The sequence below is a fragment of the Pecten maximus genome, chromosome 6 (assembly GCF_902652985.1).
Source record: "Pecten maximus chromosome 6, xPecMax1.1, whole genome shotgun sequence".
In the NCBI taxonomy this organism is placed as follows: Eukaryota; Metazoa; Mollusca; class Bivalvia; order Pectinida; family Pectinidae; genus Pecten; species Pecten maximus.
In genome coordinates, this window is record NC_047020.1 from 28,096,217 (window position 1) to 28,119,580 (window position 23,364).

Below are 23,364 nucleotides of genomic sequence, written 5' to 3' on the forward strand. Positions count from 1 at the left end.
ATTTTCTATTATAAATAATAGAGTTTGCTTAGAAATGGATTTTCCTACCAGAAATGATAAATGTTTGGAAAAGCATCAGGTGGCCCTGCCATGGAATAATGTATACCTCTGGTTAAACTACCTGACAGGTAACCAAAAGGATTTATTTCTTCATCCTTATTTAGAGCATGATATTTTTCATTATATTTTTTTTCTCAACAAGAATAGTCAATCACATAAATTCAGTTGGTCATTATAATTAGGAATGATTTATACTGGGGACAACCAGAGGCGTGCTGGAGCTAATACTTGTCATAAGTCATGTTGACAATGAAGCCATTACCTTCCTGTTGTCCAGTGATGGGATATGCAATTTTGTACGACTTGGGGAGAGTGGCAAGGGGAGATAATTAACTGCTGACATCGGGGACAAATTAAGACAACTTTATGACTAAACGTACCATAGTGGGATACTCTGTGTATAGGTAGTCCTACTGTGCTATCTGAAAAGTTAGCAATTGGGTATGGGATGGGGTTTCTTGAATTTGTGATAAAAATATCAAAATGACAGGTGACCAATTCAATTTCAATTCTATCTGAACAATGGTATTTCACCTGACTGGTGAATATCTGCATTACTATCACACCCCAGCTTATCTACTCTAGTTGGAATTTGTTTTGGTTTTTTTATTCTTTGTACCTGTCATTTTAAATTCATTGTATTAATTCTCATTGTATGTAATGATGAACACTTTCATGTACAGACATGAACCTCTGTGACATTATGATGCGACATCAAATTATGACGTGACTTCTGTCATAAGATGATGTGACCTCTATCACATGATGACGTATCCATCGTTACAATTTGACATGACCTATATTGGTGATAGGTAGATATTTATAAATAAGATGCTTACATCTGTTATATCTCTCTAATGACGTCCAGGTAAAGACCTCGGTGTAAATGATTTACACTTCAATATATGTATATCGGTCCGCACGTAAATCTGGCTAATGTTATTGTCAGTCACCCAGATCTCAATCTCACTTTTTATTGACCATTTTACTTAATCATTGTATAATAATTGATTTCATTAGAATAAATATTTCCTCAAACGATCATGAAATATACATATATCTGTACATCATATGGTAATATCTCCAGTTTTTATGGTCCAGTTTTCAGAGTTCGAGTCGGTAATATGTCTGTATCTTGGAGATATGAATAAACAATCATATCATTCAAATCATTTAATTCTGGCTATTGAAGAAATAAAAGTCATGCAAGACAGATAATATTATTCATGCAGATAATAACTTCACTTTAAATTAATCCACTTTTTATCTGGTCGTGTCTTTATTATCTTATTAAATCGTCAATTCTTTTTTAATTGTCATATCTACATAAGTTTGTACTAAGAAATTTTAAGTTATATCTACTGCAGTACAGTAAGGACCGTAGCTTTTAATACTTTTACCCTTTCCCCCGCGATTTATGGTGACGAGTGTACATGGAGAAATAATCACCGTGTTTCCTGGTGATAGACCAATTATGCCGATCGATCACCGGGGTTAAATCATCAAAGATCGCGGTGACCAAGCGTGCCGCGGTGAACCTCCGCGATCGAGACACTGAGGACCACAGAGGATCACAGAGGATCAGCAGGACTCATCGGTGCCGACTCATGCGATAAAATTTACCTGTAATATGAATCGGTATGGAGTAATTACATGTATATAACTGACACCCATCAACGCTATGATCGATGTGACCAGGGACGTACGGTATAACCATTTGCCATTGGTTTTAATTGTTTCCATCTCTTATAAATGCCGTAGAATTAAACATCAGTTTTACTTAGCTTGAAAATATGATGATTTTTTTTTTTGTCACTAGTCGTAGTCTAGAGGGGACATAGATAATGTCTAGTATATTTAGATATATAAAGAACTGTAAAAATTCCGCTGTGTGTCGCTGACAGGTAAAAGAAAGTAGATTTGATGGAAGTTATTTCTTGAGTAGTAGATCTAAGAATCACTGTGTGATGATCATTTATCATTTCAAACAACTTAAATCCAAGTAAGGATATAATTTGCATACATTTCTGGTGTAGGGCCAGAACGCACTAGCCTACTATATGAAAACATTGAATGTGCCGTCACCGTTTGGTGTCGCTAAGATATAAGGTGTAAATACAATAAAACCGGTGTGAAATCGCACGTATCTTACCAATATGGATAAATGAGATATTTATTTACCCCAGATCACCCATTTAGTCCCACCTAGGTGTTTTATTCCGTCAGTATAGACCCTTGCTTTACGCTAGTCAAAATTCCACGCTGTTGACCTGCCATTTTGTAAGTGACAGTACGACTAACAACCCGAATCGGAACGCAATGGACCGAAAAGACCATATATAATTTATTGTGTTTTTCTTTTAAAGTAGTTTGAATCAAGAAAACTAAGCTTATTATTTCACAAAACCTGTTATATTAAATTCAAAAATTCATAATTTCTTAATTATAAGCGGTAAAATCTATAGAAATAAAAGTTGTATCATCGCACATGGTTAGGTAATTAGGCCGACCGCGACCTACAATGTATAGTTAGCAACATGGCGTCGAATCCAGAATGAAATATTGACTAGCGTAAAGCGAGGGTCTATAAGGACTGAATAAAACACCTAGATGGGACTAAATGGGTATACTGGGGTAAATAACTATCTCATTTATCCATATATGTAAGTGTTATGTCATTCCCGATTTTATTGTCAGCTGTCGGAGAATTCCACGTTTTCATATCGTAGTGTGCCAGACGAGGCCAATAGAAACTCTGGCTAATTCCACATATGGAACTGATCAAAAGTGGGAATAACACTAATTATGTGTAATGATACTGGTTGCATAGTCAAAAACCTGCAATATATCGTATCTTAGGGCATCCATATAATATGGGTGTTAAATGTACCGGCAGTTTCATGTCTTCACATTATTATCATGTCACTGAGTTTTTTTTTTTCACTCTGGCCTATTTTATGGTTACTGTTTCTATCAAAAATGTGATTTCAATGATTTTTATAAAATCTTAATACTTGTACGAATTTCATCGGTTAGATTGACAAGTCACCTTATACAAAGCAGATGACACTGAAGTTCGTCACACCTCAGTGAGCATTGTTGCTGTCAATCAAACGCCGCGGAAAGGCTTTGCGCGTATTTTATTGGTTGATAAGAATGATTGACAAGTCATTCTCCGTGCACAGGTAAGATTTACAAGACAGTTACGAAATGTCTTGTTATTACTATGCATCAATCTTTTACAGATAAATATATTTTCAAATAAATGATAACTATTCTTTTAAAGTTTTGCTATCAGAAAGTTAGTTTTATCACGTTTATGACCATAACGAGTTAAATACATGTATATCAATCCATAATTTTACCATCGATCATTGGAATTGTGGAAGTTATTTAATTCATGTTACGGTGTTTGTCTTGTTGAGTACGGCAATAAGATGCATGTTAAAAGCACACGATTTGTAAATGATCTCCATTTCGATAGTGATACTTCACGCATACGAAAGTCAGTACATGGTATTACATCAACAGTTTCTTTGGTATTTTTGATAATAAACATTATATTTATTTAACATTATTTAAGAAGACAGTACGGTGGTTTTTAGAAGATAAAAAACATATTTGCTGATTATTTCATGTGATAACGATAAAATTTCAACGTATATTTTTTTCTGAAGCGTGTGATTTAAATATTAAGCTGTTAAAGCATTTCTTTATTTTAGAATCCATGTGACACAATCAAATGTTTTTTCCAAAGACTATATTGCTAGAGATCATATATATTTATGAATATATATGAATTACATCAATTGTATTTGACATGTATTTTGAAAGTTCATTGCATTATCTAAAAACATTTTCTAATAAAATATTTAACATAAAATGTGGGTTTTTTTTTAGTCATACATGTATATAAAACTTTAGTCATTTCAGTATATATCACAAGTGGTACATGTACAGAGTTAAAGTTCTTGGTGTTCAAATGCTGACGTGGTGAAACTCGGTGTTAAAGTGTACCAAGAACAAAAAAACGATATTCAAACATGGTATTTTTTGTAAAAACCAAAGAATGATGTCGCGAACCACATCAAAATCGGTTGGCCGAGTGCCGAGATAAAATCTAAGCATTATATTCTATACAAAACCCGCTTCAAGTCATGAAGAACACTTAATTCAGAAAGTAATATATTATAATCATCATGATCTACAATAGACTAAATCTCTCACGTATGAATACCAGTGTTGGAGCCTGCAACAAACTTCTACATATACAGATTTTATCCCGAGGGTATTTTACATGTCATGGTCTCGGGGATAACGGACGATTACATTCTTGAGAAAGATATAATTTTTATATGATCGTTGTCAGTGAAATTAAATAAAAGTGATTCGCAACAATTATAATATAATTGATACTTTATGTACAGGTACATAGTATAGGTTCTTACTAAAACCATCATTTTCGCTCCGTTTTTTATATATATATAGAAAACATACAATTTAGTTCATCGTGATTAATCATAATTAATACTAAAACTTATTAACTCGCAATAATTTTCGTGTATGAATTTTTCAAATTTTATTTATTTTTTATTATCATTAAAAATTTTTTTTTGTTATTTTGTCATTGTTGTGAAGTGATCGAGATCATTGTGGTTTTACTTTCCATTCGTGTGTCACAAGTCATATCTTCACTTAAAACAGGACTTTAGAAGATTAGAAACATGTTCGGAGAATTACGAATTGAGTGGCTTAGTATAACCGCTAAACAATTACCAAGTGTGAAATTATGGTCCACAAGCTCGTCACACCTGTCACTGCACTACAGGTGTCTGGTGTTCTAATCGGCACACGCCGATAATTCTTGTGAGTTCTCGCGTTTGGTTTCTATGTACTTCAAAAAAGTTCCGAAGATATACTTTTACATGTTGTACGTAAATTGAGCTTGAATTTTATTAAGAATTGCGTGTTACTATAGGGAAGGCATTTTTAAGTTGTTGAAATCAAACATATTATTTTTGGAATTCAGTGGGTTTCGTTTTCCTTTCAAGCGAAAAAAATGTATCTTAAAGGTTTGTCTATAGAATGATTAACCTAAGTTACCTCATTCATAAACCCACGTTGTTGAAAATTTACTCTATGAATCTTTCCGAAAATCACAAATAACGGTATCTTCAAGTGTATTTGCAACATATCTATTGCTGTTTTGGCTAATAAAAATTCCAATTTTTTAACTTTTATTTCACATCGTGTATGAATTGTATTTTAAATTTCTATTACTAGAAGTATTATAACCGAAATCAATATTGGTATGTAACAACCCGGAAATGCCCTCATAATAAAGGCTATATGATGTAAGTCGTTGTAAACGACCCATTATTCAAATGCCATACATGTTACAGCGACACGTTAAAATAGAAAATTATTCAAATTTTACGTGTTATATACGACCTGTTATATTAGAAAATGAGTAAGATGATACACGTTGTATTTGGCCCGGTATAATAGAAAATTAATAAGATGTTACATGTTGTATATGGCACGTTATAATAGAAAATTATATGCCCCTGGTTTCGGTAACATTTGTTATTAACTAACTCACAAATATAAGTCAAAAAGTTTATTCAGTACTTTCATTATTGTTGTCTCATTCGCATTAATTGCAGGCACGTGTTCACGTTTGTTTCTATATATATTTCCTATATGACGGCTCTGATCCCATTAAACCTCTGACGTCACAGGTCAGAGGTCACCGAAACGTAGTCAACGGCTCTGGGTTCGAGAAAAATCGCAATTACTCTAAAACTAAAGTCGCTGTGAAAGTCGGCCTTTCAGCATTTTTAGTTTCATCCTAAATCACATTTAAACTTGAAATAGCAAATCGTTACGGGTACACTTTAAGACCACCACGTAATTAAGTCAATTACGCTATGAAGGCTATTTTCACTCCATTCAATTTCATCTCATCTTAAATTGTCCTTATTTGTATTAATTACGAAAGAAATGCATTAAATCTCATAATTGTATGAAAACCTAGCATGTTCAAATTAATAGAGCTGTTAACAAGAAATAATAGAAGTTATATCTCAAATCTTGCTAAATATATTAAATTTGCAAGGAAGAGAAAATTAGAATGGCTTAATAACCAATAATTATGTATAGTCATATAATGTTTCTCATACATATGTTGTATTACTTTTATTAGTAGTTGAATTGTCTGTATATGCAATTCCAGCACAAATCTATGATAGGATATTTTTTATGATGTAAATAGTAAATTAATTGTTATATACATGCATATAATCACATATCACTATGTGTAAGGGTATATATGTATACAATAAAAGATCCGGATTTTACAACTTACCATCAGTCCATGTTTTTTTTATGATTTTTACGTACCAGAAACCCCAAGCTATCTATTAAAAAGTACGGGACACTAGCGAGAACTACCCAAGATGTCCGATGATTATTAAACCCGTATTCACTTAACAATGTGACGCTTACATAATTAATTAAGTATCAGACGACTAATTTGTGTGTAATCAACCCAGTTCTTGTGATCACTGCTTAATACGTAAATGTGTATGTAATTAATAGCATGCATCTTTCAATGAGTTTCACGTAACGGTGTTACAAGCCGATATCCGTGTTTACCCAATACAAGCGTTAATGATGTTAATTACCGATCATAAATTTATTACATGTATTTGAGATTGATTAATTATCGTATCACGCACTGTATGTTTGTGCATAAATTCTTGCTAACTACGAAATAGCAATATGTGTTCCTATAAAAGTTGCCGTCTGTAAAATAACTATCATAGATATTGTACGTCAAGTTGATAAAAGCAAGACCAGGCTATACTATAAAATCCTTTAATACTGTAACATTTAGGTCGTAGAGAAAAAGCAATGTACCGTTATAAAAACAAAAGCTACACATTGTAACACAGGTAAACACCCGGGGCTATGACCTAGCAGCGGTCGCTATGACTACGCACAGTGTCAAGTGATAGTCTGTACAGCTGTCGACACGGGTGACTTGCCCCGACATTTTTTTCTCCTCGTGGTGAAGAAATCGTCCGGATTATTGAGGGAAATTTACTAATGAAAAGTACGCTCCGTTCCCAAAATGGGCTTCCGGAATCGGAATCCAAATTTCCGGACTCGTGAGTACAAATAACGTTACGGAAATCCGTTCCCGTGCATTTCCGTCCGGACTGTGAGTTGTCCGGACTATCGGCGTCCGGATTATCGCGGGTCCACTGTACACGTGTTGTAGTTTAAGTTAAAACATATTTTATTGATATACAGAAATGACAAAGGGATTAGTCAGCAAATTTTACCAACTTATAAACGACTTCTCCCGTAAAATTAACAAAACAATGAATAATAACATAGTCACATGATGGTACAAAATACAAGAATATTCAATTCAAAAATGTGATAAAGAAGAGAGTATAAAAAATTGAGCATTTTGGATTAAGTTGCTTTTGAATGATACGTGTTGTATATGTATAGACGAGTGAACAGGCACACGTATTCATACATGTGTGTGTATTGGATGAAGATATAGTAAATATACATACATGATGTATACTTGGTATTTACAATCTGAAAACTTTTTGTCCGTACCTCGAATAAAGAACTTTAAACTCGTCTTCGGTATTTTTTAGTGTGTCTTATTTAAATATCACAGACATGTACATAAATTAACCGACCATAGGATCTTTCTCCCAGTATTTTTTTTCTTTCTATGCATATTATTCTCGGTTTTGATTTTCCTGAAAAGTTTGACATTTTGTGTTCCTTAATGGTTACTTTAACTGCTTGATAATACCGCTGAAAAAAATGACGTTTGATACCTGAAATTAGCTGCAGACAATTACACAACTATCAAATTATTAGGAACATGTGTGAATTTAGTTGTGTACTCGTCACCGTTTATCACAGGTAAGTTGCAAGGTTCCTTTGAACTGCAGTCAGAAAACTTTAGATCACAGTCCTACCACAGGCGCTAACAGATTAAACATACCACTGTCATATCAAACAAAAATTAAAAAGTAATATTTTCTATGCAAGCGCCTGTGGGCTCACATGAGGGTACGTTATAAATATAAATGAAAATATCTGAATGCGTACCACTCTTATATTGTGAATGACGATGTGGCTAGCAACAACTAAGTGTTATGCCACATGATATATATGTTTTAGCAGAGACTTATAATATGTCTTTGGTTTTAGTAACGACATATTATGTTTATGTTCGATAACACAGTATTTTATGTAGCAAATAAATGACCACGACAATGGTACACAGATGAAGATACGGCCGGAGACAGATGTCTGCTTATTGTAATGTTCAAGTCAACAATGTGTCTGATTTTAATGCGTTAATTGAACGAAATATGGTAATAAATAAATAATCACATGCACCCTAATTAAATTGCACTGCGGTCGGTACTGACGATCTGCGGTGTCTGATTTTTGCCGAGTCTCTACGAGTTTGCTATTGTACAGGTACAGTAACTGTCTTCTGATTAAATATATCAATCAATGTACATGTACGGTAACAAGCGAATCTATATGTCTGTTTATAGCCTTTACATTAATTTCATTAACGTGCAGTGACATCAGCAAACGATTAAAACTTCGTCGATGTCCTTTGTAAAAATCATCTAGACATGTCAATCACAGATGTGGCAACAAATCTGAGAGTATGTGGGCGGAGCTATAGTAGGCTGTGCCTGATTATGGTGTGTCATCAGGTAAACTGTCCACCCCATTCGATGCAGGTATCCCAGCAATCTATTGTCTAATTAATTCTCTGTAAAAAAAGTCTTACGCTAGGATTTATGAGAGTGTCGCCCAAAACATAAGGGTATAATTTCACAATATTTAGTTTATATTTACTTAAATAATTACGGTAGCTGTTATCCCGTGTATTTGTTATTAATTATTGAGATAATACACGAACACTAATTGTTGCGATTTAAAACGTGTAATTTCATTTATTTATTTTAAAAAAAAATCCTACGGTAAGATGTGAGATACAGGTAGTAGACATGGACCAACTACAGCCTAACATCCTTCTGGATAACAACATATACTCCCCTCAGGTAAAAAAAAACATAGGGGTCCGATGGGGTCATTGCGAAACAGGTATACTCTCTATTGTAATTAAGATATGTGATTGACAGGTGTTAACAGTTAGTGAAAACATTTCTATAACGGTAATTACACGGCATGTAATTGTTCTGTGTATAGAGAATTAATCTATATCGCTTTCACTAACTTCAATTATGATTATATTACGCGATATAGAGATTTTTTTCTAGAAAATAATGATACACCATTTATAACTCATTTATAAGTATGACCGTTTAATAGATCATTCAGTTTGATTTCATTTGGTTTTAAACGGTAACGATTTGGAATATATGATTTCCTAGCGAATTTTCAATGATTGCGGTAAAACAAAACCACGATAATGATATAATATATCTATTATATACTCTTCTCCGACATTCTCTTCACAGAAGGTAAATATTTTCTTCTGGAACTCCTTTGTTACCTACCAGTTCAATGGACAATTTCAAATTACATGATCTATCATCAGGCTTCGTTGGACGTAAAATAGACTGGTCTGTAGATAGAGAAAGGACGAAATAGTTCACATTGTTTGGACGTTAGGTCTTGATCGTAATGGTGACGTCTGTATTGTTAGTACGTTATTTTGTTTTGCTTCCAAAATAAAAGGGACGGGAAAGATTCCCATGTTATGCTTATAATTAATTGAAATATGTTAAAATGTATTTTATAGATTTCTTTATTACATACACCAATGTATTGTTTTCTCACAATAGAGAGGGCACATCAGACTATACATACACATCATTCTGTAGTCTATGTATTTCAAACAATATTTATTTGACAATTTCCATTTAACAATATACACAACATTTATAGTATACACACATAGATTCCAATCATGCATGTAATAGAAAAAAAAGAGACCTCGCATAATGATTTTGCTGTGACAATTTGGCTGTTAATGAAATAATGAAGTTGATTAACTACTATATATATAGTTTGGAAAATATGAGCATGGATTTCTATATCTACAGGTAATTTGAATGCGCCCAAGTGTATGTCTATGCTATTAGCCACCCCGGAATCGTCCCTGTAAACTGCAAGTAGCATATATATCAACATAAATAATGATAGTAAGAAAACACACAACGTCTTTAAGTCGTGTATTTAAACTACGAAATGTTTAAAGAATTGTACAGTCTATGTATGAAACCCGCTACAAAAAGTCAGACGAAATAATTATAAGCTATAGTATTCAGGATAAAATTTGGTTTTCTTCAAACAATTACGAAACCAAAAACATACATTATGTCCCCGCGAGGACAAGTAATGATCTTATCAATGTTTATCGTCTTCTCATCCGTCACAGGTCGTACACGTATATGGATCAATTTCTCAAACAGACATCTTACTAGCTATATACTTCAGATATATGTGATGACTAAATTATGCAATTAAGGACTTTGCTAGATCACGTAAAAATAAGTCCGAGATCTTTCACTAAATAACGAGCCCCTTATGTGGCCTCTCCGAGGTCATGGCATCTGAGGTCATGCACAAAGCGCCATCTATAAACAGGTCAGCTAAATCAGTAGTGATTAAATGCATAGGCCTAGTAATAGATACATAATGGGTACGAGTGATGTATCGGATATATCACACGAGTGCGTAGCACGAGTGTGATATATGCGATACGTCACGAGTACCCATTTTGTATCTGTTTTATCCAATGACAGCCGAGGTTTTGTCACCCACGTGCCTAGGGGTGGAGCTATAAAATTGATCAGAACCTGTCACTGTGATATGTTTCCCGCCAATTTCTGACACGTTTTGTTTTCTGTCACAGTAGCCCATTCATTTTTAGTGAGACTGTCAACCATGACGGATCAGGTACTGATCACTGATGTCGATGTGTTCACTGACCTCGACGATATAACATTATCACAGGCCGTAGATGAGTATGAACTTGAAGATAGTGACACGGTAGCTACTGACATTGGAATAGTTGATACCAAGGAATTAACTCAGCCAATTGTTGTAAATGAACCGAATGGTAATGTGAAAAACATGTGAAAGGCTGCAGGATTCGAGGGAAATTACATAAACCATTCCGGAAAGAGGACCTGCGCTACTTCCCTTTACCATGCAGGTAAGTCTAAAATCATATCGTTTGAACAAATTGTGAAATGAAATATTTTTCGTAAATTTCGACGTTCACAATGTCACAAAATCCTTTGAAAATCCGTGAAATTGTTTAAAGAAATCAATGAATCGGTAAATCGGTATTTTTATCCACTCGTCTTGTTATCATTTTCATCACGATTTTGTTTATGATAGGATTTTTGTGCAACGAAAGTATATTGTTACATTTAGCGTAATCTGTATAACCATTTTTTTTTAAATGACTGAAATTTTATATGTAATCATGTAATGTATGCGGTTTTTTTTACTGATCTGTTAAAAATATATATTCTACTTAATAAAATATGAACAGGGTTTTATATTCTGTTTTGTCAGGTTTTGATGAACAACTCATTATGGACAGAACGGTACATCGCAGCAGGGCTGTACGTGCATACAAGGTGAAGAAAGAAGACAGAAAAAATTTAAACGGCACTCGTATTTCATTAAATTTTGTTTGAAATGCATTTCCTGTCTTTGTTCGATCATTTGTCACGCCTACATTTGAAATTGGCCCCGCCTCAAGACTGAGGCATGGACCAATCAGAAATGCCATGTGATATTTCAGATATCACATATGTGATATTTGAAATATCACATATGTGATATTTGAAATATCACATAGTATGCAATATATCGCCAACAAAAGATCAAAGAAAAACCGAGGCGTCATTGGATAATATACAAGTATTGAATTGCAGATCATTTAAACCACATCATTTATCAACAGCAGCAATTGAGACGTTAAGGGAATTTCGTAGACTCACTATACGGTATCCAGATGTTTTTTTTATTTAGTTATACCCATGATCGTCACGGAGAACCGTATCACTTCGAATTCGAGTCTTGCATTAGGGATAGGACACTTGCATGTAAGTCACAAAATCTACCAATCGTCTCGACTGCTAGCGGTAAAAAAATCGGTACACGTACAACGATAAGGGTCGATAATGGTCAACTGAGAGCCACACCACCACAGGTAAAACCGAGGGCTGAATGTAATCGTGGCCCTCCGGGGCTGCATCATCAGGATTCGCGGCGGACAAATTGCTTTGATGTTTCGCGGAGAAACGATCACCGCGGATTTTGATGAACACATTACCACCGGGGATCGCGATGACGCCGTTTTCATGATCCCTGATAGGGATTTAGGGTGATCGGTCGCTGTGATTTACCCCTTGAATAGAAAATCAAACGCCGGCACATGGTGACTTTGTGTTCATTCCTACGGTCTGCACTGTACATGTAAAACATTATTTCAGGTCTTTCTCATAATTAGTGCTGTTTTTAGAGTTTTCTTTGGGTTTTTTTTTCGTCTGATTTCTTTTCCACTTGACTGACACACTCTCCAGAGAGTGTATAGATTGGTATTGAAAGTGAGACACAAACAATCTTTTAACAAGTGGATCTGTCGCTATGTCGTGTGGTATAGTCGCATTGTGTCTCCCAAGTAGCTAATTACACTGTGTTAATTTAGGTCTGGTAAGTCCAAACAAAAACTGCAGTTGGTGGGATGGCGACCATCTTGTCACAGAGAGTGAATCTTATCTGATTCACTAATATAATCACAGATAATTTCTGTCATAATCTTTAATGATGGATTTTTTTCCCTTTCTATTACCCAGTACTAACCATGTACTCAGGCAAAATGAACATAAATTCTAGATAAACAAATATGACAAGAGTATAATATCAGAGCGGCTCGGGTTTCTCGTTCATTTCATTTCGCTGAAAACATTGAGTCTTGTCAGTATTTATCTCGGCCCCATCTTGATGCGTATTGACAGAAAAATTGGCTGACAATTGTATGGGAATTCAACGATTAAAAAAATCGGGACCACACAATGGAGAGAAGCTTTGTATTGTAAGTGGTGATCTCTGGGTTCATGCCTACCACAAATCAGATTTTATCACGACCATTCTTATAAAAATTAATATCCAAATACGCTAGTTTTCATAAAAGACAATTTATTAGTCCTGTAGATCATTGAATTTCTTTGTCCATTTGCAAATTTTATCAAAAAGGGCGGAGACAGACATCTCGGATCTTGTGAGGATATATGTACCAGTGTGTGAAACAACCTGTGCTGGAACACAAATTGTCAAAATTAGAATTAAATTTAAATATCAACAATAATCTCTCTATTCTATTGAAATTAAGAAGAAAAAAAGGAAAATTTATTTCACCATAGATTTTTATCTTGGTCTTTATTGATCAGTAGATTTGAAAGAGTGTTAATACATGTAAAAGAAGATACATGGTACGATGATATTACATTCTGCTGTTACCTTGAAATTTGATCCAGAGTCTTGACATTTTAAACTCTGTTGATAAAATATATCTATACAGAGGTAGGATTGTAAAAATTAATAGGAAAAAATTCTCAAATAGGGATATATTGTTAAAAATAAAAACTACAAAAAAATATTTATGATAGAAATTATTTTTGGAGATTGGCTTAATTCTTTGTGCTAGATAAAAAGATGTGAATGAAAGTGGTCTCATAAGAGAGGTTAAAAATTATTTTATTCAGAGGGGAAGAAATACAAAAACTACTTGTATCTGTAGGTGAAGAAGAAGTACTCTTGTACAGAAGTTTCTCACCTTTATGCCAAGTGTTTTAGATTTTGCAAAGTTTCTATATTGAAGATTTTAGATATAATAGATGAGTTCTTGACTTGAGGCCGCTCCTAGTTGAAGTTGATATAATAATGAATTTATTATCAATATACCTTTCATAATGTCCGCTACCAAGTCAATATAGCTCATTCAGGTCCCGCTTTCTGATTGGCTTGTTTACACTTTCTAAACAAACACTCATCTCTGCCACCCCAGGTATCTTACCTGACATTCAACATTTGTCAGAATGCGTGCATTGTCAAATCATTGTATCCTTTATTATTTTGAGAACTTACATTGTCAGTTTTTCCTTTTGAAATTTTTCCTTTGCTAGGCAAGATAGAAAGGCTTAAGAAAATGTTCAAACATTGCAGGAGTATTCTGTTTGATAGATTTTGGTATTTAATTACAGGGGATGTCAGTAAAGTCATCTGTATATCTATAGGAATCTCTTGAGTTGTTAAGGAAATCAATGTTCACCGAGTATTTACGCTATTCTCAAGAACCTCGAGATACCCAGAGACATTACAGGGTTCAGCCACTTTAAAATTTGAGATTTGATAAAACATGTATTTATCTTAGCGTTGGTTTGATAGGAAAAACATATTCAAACAAATTATAAAAGATTTAAAATGAAAAACGAAGGAATTGTGTTATTGTAAAGAAGACAGCTGTAAATTTCACACCAAGCTTGTGTGTCTAAAGCAGTATATATATACCACCACAAATATTTTCTTCCTACAAGTAAAATCAATCTCTTTTATTTGAATTAAGATTATTTTATTGATCCTGATAATTGAATAGTAGTGAACATTAATTTTGTAAAATTTAGATTATATGTAAAAGTTAAAAACTGGAAAAATGAAATTTTTAGAACTGTTCATATATTTCTTTGTTTGCTTTGGAGCAGTTTCCATGGCACATTTAGAAAATAATGCCTTGTTTCAACATCCTATTCTTTCAAGCGTACCTATGCTATAAAGCTACCGTTAATTACAGTTTAAATCTATTTTGGAATTTAATTAATTTGGCAGAAAGATTTCAAAACTTTTTGCTGATCTGGCCCAGTTTTCTTAACTTAAATGTTCAGTAGGAAAGCATTACAGAATTTAAAGAAGGTTCTTTAACTATTAAGATTGTCCTTAAATCTGAAATACTTTCCTATGGAAATGTTAAGGAATTTCCTGAAATTAATTAGGAATGTTGATGAAGCTGGGGCCCGATATTAACACTTCCATCATGTACATGTGTATAGTTAAGTACTAGAATTACATGTTACCCATTAAATGAATTTTGGTCTCGTGATGGAAAGTTCTGAGTTACTTCCCTTTCCTAATGTCTATTTCAATTTCATCCATTTGCTAATTTGAATTTTTAAATAGGCTATCATTGAACAAAAAGGTAGATTATTGAAAATCAATGTGAACCGGCTGCTTAATCTAGATGAGACACAATGAAATGGAAAGGTTCTATTGCAGCTCCGACATAATCGGAGACAGATACTGTTGGTGCTGTATTGATTGGAAAAACACTTTTTATCTTTCAAAATAGCAAATGGCGGATGATTATGGTATCGAGTGGGGAGTGTATAGGCAGATTTCTTTGAATGACATGTTTTTCTACCCTCCAAAACAAACACTGAACTAACGTGGACCAGTTTCAGGGTGTTTGTCTAGAGGTGTTTCCTATAATTTTAACTCCTTCAACATCTGCCCATCAATTTGACAAGTAGAAAGTTGTGAAAAACTAATATCTAAATTTGTAGTTGGTAGATAGGGCTATGGTGTTTCAGGGTAAATAGTCCAGTTGTCAGTCAAGTTAATGCCAGGTTTGGACATCACTCGCAGTGAAAACTGTTCTTCTGATCAGGGATATTATATTATGGAAAATTATGTTGATAATTGCTTTCTTGTCTAGACATGCTAAGACACAATGATGATAGTGTGAAAAGTAAAACGAGCATTTCCTACCGCCTTTGACAGTTGTGTTGTGTACCCAGTGTCTATAATACCATCAAGGAAGCAGATCTCCGTCTATGTTTTGATTTAATTTTACATCCAATGACATCCAACATGTCCTGTTTGATTAATACATAAACAATATTATGATAATTTGTGACTAAATTTGGATATAATCAGTTTTTTGTCTTGATCATTATTGATAGTAAGATGACAGAGGTGAGGGTGTTAATATATTTAAGGTCTGTTAATTAAGGGGAGTCATGTTCAGTGCAAAAAGTTCACGTACTGGTAGATTTAAGACCTGCAGGTATTTCGTTTAAAGCTACGATTATAAAAGCATTTTCAATTAAATTTTTTTTTAATTTATCAAAAGGTGTTTTTTTTTTTTTTTAAATCCGCTGCCTGTATATAAACAGAGAAAAAGCATGATAGTTCTATTGCTTTTACATCACATCGTAATTTTCTACAAATACATCAAATGCGCTTTGTAATTGTTTCCATTTTCCTGTAAAAACAGGGGTTGAACAGACTGTAACTCCGGCCATCAACTCCCTTTATCATTCATTGTGATTAAGATTGGGCCAGAAGTTTGTTCAAAGTTATCAATCACAGATTTACAGTAATACATCCCTTAGACATTTACCATTTCAACAGTTTGAAGAGTTGTGCGATAAGTTTTGACAACTTCCAGGTAAATGGTGCCCTAACGGCCCCTTGTTGATAGGCCCGTGAATCAGAATCTGGCCAAGGTTTAATTAATAGCCTTGTTGATCCTTTTTCTTCCTTTTTCCATTTGTGTGAGCACATCAGTAGCATTTGCCTGGTCTGCTGATAAGGTCTGGGTAGCCAGGATGTTTGGTCATTGTCCGAGGGTTATCAGTATTGACCGTTAAACTTAATCCATTACATGGCGGTAACTGGCTTTAATCTACTCCATTGTGTAGGTGTGATATCCAAAACTTTGATAAACTTCTTGGCTAGTTTTACACTTTGGTGCTATAAGATAGTATATCCCTGTTCCTAACTACCAAGTACATTGGAGCTAGACAAGGCCCATGGTCTGAATTATTTCTTCTAGAACACATGTTCTGTGTTGACGAAAAAAATATATATGGATAAGGAAATTATGGATAAGGAAATTCAGATGTGTGACAATTTGGTGCAGGAGTCCTTGTTTGGTAAGTAAACAAAAAATGGATAAGTGTTACTTTGAATGCTTCTCTCCAGTCTCCTTCTTTAACAATATGTTAGTGGAGCAAATTTAAATCTGTTGCCATTTTAAGATTGCTTTATTTGTAAACTGATTTACGTTTATGGATTAATGTCCATACCAGAAAGTTAAAGTATTATGTAAGTATATGGATAGAGAGTCTGTCACGTTGGTGATGTTTTCTGACAACTGTTGACGATTCCGCTGGTTCAATACACTGTTTTAACCTGTTGAATCTTTCACATTGTTCGTTAAATCCGGACGGGACGGATTCCCTACTGTGTCATTTTTACTGGCCATTGTCTAGTCTACTGTCGCCCAATTTGTACAGAGCTTGAGTTAAATCTACAAAATAAAATCAAGTTTGTGTTAAACTGATCATGAAATAGTTATGACCGACAATAAATCTACAAATAGATTTTACAGGTAAGAAAGCAACAATACCAGCAGTTTATCATTTGGTCCTTTAACCCAGCTGTATGTGGTTGTCCAGTCGTTTAATAGCCTCAACTAGCCTATCACTACTGTGAAAAGACCCTTTAAAGAATTTGATTTGGTTTTATGTAATGCATGCTATTTTGTAATGCTTTATCAAAGAATACCCAAAGATCAAAGGAAAGCAATGTATAGGTAAAGTAATCACGTCCATTGGTCAAGATGTCCAGTCTCATTCACTGATGGTAATGGTCAAGTTCATGGTCAGTTATTTTGGCCATTCAGGACCATTGTCATAAAAACAGGATAAAAGTACCGTGGATTTGTTCTGGCATTGTTGGCTATAAAACTCTATAACCCTACATTACATTTGGAAGATTATGACACCAAAAGCGAGCCTCTCTTTCACCAACCTCTCTAATTAGCATGGCTCGGCGCACATCCAAAGGTACGACTTCATTCAGGCCCAATCGTAAAAACCATCGGTCAAGACATCTGATTATACATCTTCTGACCGACTCATTCTTAGTTTAGCAACTGCATCAATTCTTAAACGAACTTTCGTCTATAAAAATTGTTTGAAAGATTTCCGATCATAGCATTATAGGACATAAATTAGACATTTCAACCATGTGAGGTGGAAGATCTAAACTGTTTCAGTACTAACCAGCTATAAGGTCTGGCCTAAGGGAAAGCAGTTTTTTCAATTGACCCAGACCTAATCACTAGATTAAGCTATAAATCTGTAACTAGTTAAAAGCCCTGGTCCTAACACTGGGTGCAGACTTGTGTGGAGGTAAAGGGGTCTCCAGTCTAACCCTACAGTGATACCTGTAATTAGTACTGACCGGTCCTGATGAGCCTTTGTGGACAATGTGTGTCCAGTCTTGTCCAATTCCTGTACACCACTGTTCACTGACCAGCTCATAATTACACTGTCTGGGATTAGGCAGTCTGGAAAATGGTCAGTTTTAGCTGGTCAAAGTTAACTTGGGATTATCTCACCTTGATTTAGTGGTCATCAGTGCTGTGGGAATATCCATTGATGTCCAGTTGACATCCTGCAGTTGGATTTTGAGTTGAAGGTTGGATGCACTTTCAAGTCAACATATACTTTGATTCTATACTGGATTTATTTGGTAAGTTTAATTAACCCTGACTTCTTAATTAATTGTTAATGTGAGGCCAACCCATGTAAAACTGATGCAAAAAATCAGGTGAAACCCAGACTTGAGGTACTTTATGAAGCATCCCTGTTTTTGAAGGCCATGACTGAAGTCATCTTGGCTTATTTGCTGGTGAAAGCCATTTTAATTATTTAAATCATCCAAAAGAAATTTGTAGAATTTATAAAGTTTTAGATGTGAAGTGATTTCTTTTTAATGCTACTTGGGTAATATGTATTATATAATTTATCTTCCTTATGCCCAGACATTACTATCATCACAGAGGTTTTATATATTAGACTTTGGTACTGAAGTCTTATCTGATATCATCTGGAGGCAAATTCCATTTTTCTCAGAAGTTGTCCGTTCAAAATATTAATCTGTGATCAACGAGTGGTTCATCGATCAGGCTGATCAGGCTGATTATCCGGGATCTAGCTGAGAAACCAAACGGTTTTGGTCAAGGGTTATCAAGTGGTGTTAAAAGGACAGAAATCTGTGTAATACCATGTCCTTGGGAGGATTAAGTCTCTGTTTTACACCGTCAATTGATCTCGCTCTGATCCCTGACTAGTCCGGACTTACTCTCGTCTTCTTGTTATGTGACAGGATAAGACTCAAAAGATCATATCGCAATCTTTGAAGTTGAACATTCAAAAAAATATGCTTCGTAACCTATTGAGAAATGTCTAAGTGGGATTGTCAGTTCCCCTATATCGTTGTTTAAGTTACACTTTAAGTTACACAGGAAATCACATTAATCTACGTCAATGTTACTCCCGCAGTCAAGTTGTCAGAAAAATTAATGGTCACAATTACGCAATGAGAGCTGCTTTCCGAGTTATTGATTTTGTTTGTGAGAATTAATGTGATGGTGACATGTTGATTAACTGATACACAAGTTTCCTGTTTAATAGTTTGTGTATAATAAACGCTAGAATTTTAACAAAAAAATGTTCCTCAGTATACAAAGTGACGTAACAGGTCCACAATAAATATATATATAGTGACGTAACAAGTAACAGGTCCGCAGTAAATGGTGACATAACAAGTAACAGGTGAATAGTGACGTAACAAGTAACATGTGCGCAGTAAAAAGTGACGTAACAAATCTGTGGTAAATAGTGACATAACAAGTAACATGTCCACAGTAGAGAGTGTCGTAACAAGTAACAGGTCCGCAGTTAATAGTGACATAACAAATAATAAGTCTACAGTAAATAGAAAAATAACAAATAATAGGTCTGCAGTAAATAGAAAAGTAGCAAATAAAAGGTTTGCAGTAAATAGAAAAGTAACAAATAACAGGTCTGCAGTAAATAGAAAAGTAACAACAGGTCTGCAGTAAATAGAAAAGTAAAAAATGATATGTATATAGGTCTGCAGTAAATAAAAAAGTAACAAATACAACATGTGTCAGGATGAGAGAGCAGTTATATTTAGTGGGTTGTGATAGATTTACATTGTGTGACAATCAATATAACCGAATTTTATAATGTATTCCACATTATAATGACATCAGTCATTTTTAACATTTCTATCTGTCATGATATATACGTTACATATTTCTGATCACATTGTTGATCTAATTTTCATATCATCATCATCGGTTCCTTTCGAGTAATTTATGTTAAGTTGTAGTCAGAAAGATAAATTGTGGACCTAATGAGGCATGGTATGTGATTTTTTCAGGGTCTCATATATACTTTTCTGCATCAACAGTTTGTTGGAGGCGACAAATTTGTCTATAGGTGTCGCCACTGTTGTTAATTTTAACCCGATACCTTGGTGGCCAATGTCATAATGATGGATAGAAAAAAATTGTTTCTGGTTAGTCTACAATAGAAAAATGTACTGATATAATTATCATATAATTATCATATGGTTTTATTAAATGTTGTGAATAGCTGGTATGTAACAATGACAAGGCCAGTGTTTACCTTGTTCCCCCTGTGTCCGTACTTTAGTCAGTAATAATATGTAAAATTACTATTTTATTTATAACTCGTATTAAATACATGTGTCAAATAGAAATTGATGAGGAATTAGCATTGACTATAAATGCTAAAAAAATATGCGAAAAATTAATGGTATGTTAAAATATAACAAAAAGTATGTTAAAATATTCATAAAATTTATGATAGTTATGACTATACCAAAATTCAACATCAGAAATATTTCGAAAAATGATTATATGATAACAAAAAATCAACATAAGAAATGTTTGTAAAATTTTTGAAAGAAATATTTGACATATATTTGAAATTCTCAGGTTTTTGGGATGAAACAATATATTTTAAGATTTAAATGTGTGCAGAAATATTCCTAAAAGTAACAAAAAATATTGTTTTCTATAGTAATATTTTTAAAGGGAAAATATGATATATGACATGTATATTTATGTAGGAAGTGATTTGTAGAATAATTTGTGTAAATTGGTAAAGTTTAAAGGTAATTTAAGATGCACTTAAAAAGTTGTGCTTTTAGGGGATATTTTTGTTAATTTTAAAATTTAGAAAGTTGATAATCAAATGTGATGTAAAGTGACTGTTCTGAGTATTTTTAGGGGGGAAATAGGAGTTGCATTATTAAGAGATTCATTAAACAATATACTCCAATATTGTTTTCTTAAAGCATGCCCTTGCATACTGAAAACACTGATTGCTCATTAATTAACTAATTACAAGGACACTCAAAGTAAGTTAGAGGTCCAAGCTAGCTGAGTAGCACACCTGACTGCAGGCTATAGGAGTGTCAGGGGTCAGAACCAGCGCCTTACCTGTCACAGGGATTACCTGTATCTTATCCTCCAAGCTTTGTCATAAAGGTGTCAGCTCTACTCCATATATAGGTAACCTACTGGACTAGCCAGGTACCAATGCACTGTCTTCCAACAGTCAAAGGATCCAACTACAACTTGAATCTGTTTGTGACAAATTTGAATTTACCTATACTTTGAATTCATCTTCAATATCATTCATTTTGGTAAGTAAGTTTAAAAAGTTACAGCTCCTTATTTTTTTTATTTCAGTAGAAAATGCATAATTAATTGTTCAAAAGTTTTTTACAGAGATTCCATAAACCATAGTAACCATCTAATTTTAACTGTTTTATTATAACCAATATGTCCTGTCAGAGATGTTCTGTCATATAAATTATTATATAGGTCTCTATCACTGTAAATAACCAGAAGAAGTTGGTGCAGACAGATATTTCCTCTCCCATACTTACCTGTATATTACAGCGTTTATTGTGAACACAAAGGGAGATTGATTATACTTTAAAACCACATACCTGCACACTTCACCTGAAGTATTTAGCTTTATTTTGTTTACCTAATCATCTAAATAATTTTGTCAATAGGCTTAAGTGATTATCTGAAAGAAAACATCTTGTTCACACTTAGATGGCTCTATTTTGATCTATTGAAGCCAGTGATTGTGTGGAGGTATGGTGTTACTATAGAACTTACCTGTCTCCCGGTTACCTGGCTGACACAGGTGTGACGTTTGGGGGCCTCACTGACTGTTATCAGCTACTTTAGTTAATAAGTGTAATACCCACACTACATAGGGTTACATAAGACAAGATAACTACATCCCATCCCCCGCTAGTGTTAAATAGGCTCTAACTACAGGTGTGACGGACACTTACCACCTCGTCAACACCACCTGTACACAGGTAAACATTGGGCTGCGGAGACTGAGTGATAGACAGGAAGTAGTTTGACACAGGATTTATATAATACAGCTTTTATAGATGATTCAATACTGGTAAGATTTTAACTTATTTATCTTTGTCTGAGGTACTTCATACTGAACATTAATTATTAATTTATTGATATTTTTCTTGTCTATTTTTGGGACTAGCCCAGCTAACATGTCTTTTCAGCCATCCTCTGGCATAATCCCAAAATGACCAGCAAACAAAAAAATAACAGTTTAAAAAATTTTAACTTTGAAATTAAATAATCAAAGAAATAATTGGGCCTACAAACCATTATGACATTTAAACTTACTACTTAGATTCCAAGATAAAAAACATTCAAACTTTCATTGACATTTTAATGTAGTAATTAAAACTGCCCTTTTTTCCTTCTTCCAAAATTTCAATCTGCCATTTGCAAGCACCTGCCAAAAATCCATACCAGTTTTTATCCTCTCTGATAACATGTTGAGTCGGTAAAAGCTGTGATGTTATCACATCTCCAGGTGCCTAGCTTTGTCACCGGTATAAATTGGTGACAGGATAACAGGACAACATTACTCTAGAGCATCCTCACATCTCACCTGGCTCGTTTTTACCTGCCTCCTAGCAACATGACATTGAACCAATCACATCATAGTTTTCTTGTGTCACCGGAATACTGCATCCTCTCAAGCATACAAAATCATCGTTGTCACAGTCATACAAATGCCAGATTCACTATTTTTGTGCTCTATGAATTTCCCTTCAAATTGATATAGAACGCTAGTAGAATTGATGGATTCCTGACTGAGGTTGGAATTTAAAGGCTTACAGGATATCCAGCGTGAGTTTGACGTTTTTCATATGTAAAAATGACTTCCTGTAAATCTCCATGGTATGCAGTTTAATGCGATATCTGTTTTTGTTGTGCAAATATTTTATGGATGC

The 23,364-nt window shown here is 34.1% G+C and overlaps 1 protein-coding gene across 6 annotated transcripts in view; it reads left to right on the plus strand.

Annotated features, from left to right (window-relative positions):
- The window catches only part of LOC117329440 (protocadherin gamma-B5-like), a 45,431-nt gene that overhangs the window by 7,325 nt on the left and 14,742 nt on the right, over positions 1-23,364 (plus strand). Inside the window, exon 1 of one of the 6 annotated variants that reach the window (XM_033887386.1) lies at positions 16,319-17,096. The exons of 2 other annotated variants lie outside the window; for them this stretch is intronic. The gene's annotated coding sequence lies outside the window, so the exon portion shown is untranslated. Of the gene's footprint in view, positions 1-16,318; positions 17,097-18,412; positions 18,703-22,388; positions 22,503-23,020; positions 23,261-23,364 lie in introns of those variants that run through there. 3 more of the 6 variants (XM_033887382.1, XM_033887384.1, XM_033887385.1) reach the window with 3 other exon arrangements.